The sequence below is a fragment of the Cynoglossus semilaevis genome, chromosome W (assembly GCF_000523025.1).
Source record: "Cynoglossus semilaevis isolate Cse_v1.0 chromosome W, Cse_v1.0, whole genome shotgun sequence".
NCBI lineage: Eukaryota > Metazoa > Chordata > Actinopteri > Pleuronectiformes > Cynoglossidae > Cynoglossus > Cynoglossus semilaevis.
The window spans coordinates 10,244,876-10,246,268 of NC_024327.1; the positions used below are offsets into that span (position 1 = coordinate 10,244,876).

At 41.5% G+C, this 1,393-nt stretch overlaps 1 pseudogene; it reads left to right on the plus strand.

The window, feature by feature from the left end:
• The window catches only part of LOC103397168 (aldehyde dehydrogenase family 3 member B1-like), a 14,012-nt pseudogene that overhangs the window by 2,741 nt on the left and 9,878 nt on the right, over positions 1 to 1,393 (plus strand).

Genomic DNA, 1,393 nt, shown 5'->3' on the forward strand with positions numbered 1-1,393 from the left:
CCCCTTCCATACTGGTTCACAGCCGCCTTGACTATTGCAACTCCCTCCTCTTTGGTCTTACCCACAAGTCTCTTCATAAGCTTTACAATCATCATTACTAGAACCCCTTTCATCCACCACATCACTCCTGTCCTGCAACAGCTTCACTGGCTCCCGATCAAGTTCCGTATTAACTTCAAAATCCTTCTACTCACATTCAAAGCCATCCACAACTCTGCTCCACCATACATCTCAGATCTTCTTCCTCAGATCATCCTCCTCCATTCATCTGACTGTCCCCTCCACCCGTCTCACCACCATGGGGTACAGAGCTTTCAGTTGCTCTGCTCCCCAGCTTTGGAACTCTCTACTCCCCGTCTTGAGGAACATCAATTCACTCCCACAATTCAAGTCTGCACTTGAAACTCATCTGTTTAAAATTGCCTTCTCCATCTGATATTTCACTGTTGTATTTTAACTTGTTCTTAATGTTTTAATGTTTTATTGTTTTTTAATGCTGTGTTGTTATCTTTGTATTCACTGTAAGGTGTCCTTGGGTGACAGAAAGGCACCTATGAAATAAAATGTATTATTATTATTATTATTATTATTATTATTATTATTAAGAAGTGGATGTAGCCACAGCATGTGGAAAGAAATCTGGTAAGCAAAAATCTGGCTGCAAAAAAACTAATCTTTGTTGTGTTTATTCCTGACCTTGACCTTTTTTTTAGAAAACATTCTACCTCACTGATACAAAGTCAGGCATTGTGCTTGGCCACCCAAAGCTGATTAAAATTTAAGACACTTTGTGCTTTTGGAGGATTAATGTGGTCTGGTGTTTTCCAGTTTCTACCTAATTTTGAGTCTGTCTGATTGGTTCAGACTACCACATTGGATGAGTGTGTGGTGGTGAGAGAGCCACTGGGGTGGTGTTTATCATAGTAACCTGGTGCAGTCCAGTCCAAATGTGTCTGCTACCACTTGTAGGGGCCATTGCAGCAGGTACCGTAAACTGACAGATGTTTTTACACAGGTTTGTAAACCATCCGATGTCAAATGCTTGCTTCTAATTCATTGGTGCAGAAAACTGTGCAATCATCAGTCTGTCTGAGTTTATTGCTCACACATCACTGCTTCTCCATCGACTTGTCCCTTTGTACTTGGATAATGTAAGTGTACCTGTTGCTATTTTAATTTCCATATTGACATAACATTTCTTTTCATTTTGTATAAGAGACTGTTGTGGTAAGGTTTTACCACCCCGGATTCGTTGATCAAGAACTTTCACAAAGTATAAAGAAAAGACAAAAGTCGTTGCTCGAGTTCGCCTGTGCACGGGGAGGGTCCAGCGGAGAGTCGGGGGGTCGACTGCTGAATCCTGCTCTCTCCACCAACTCAGGCTCGTTTTATT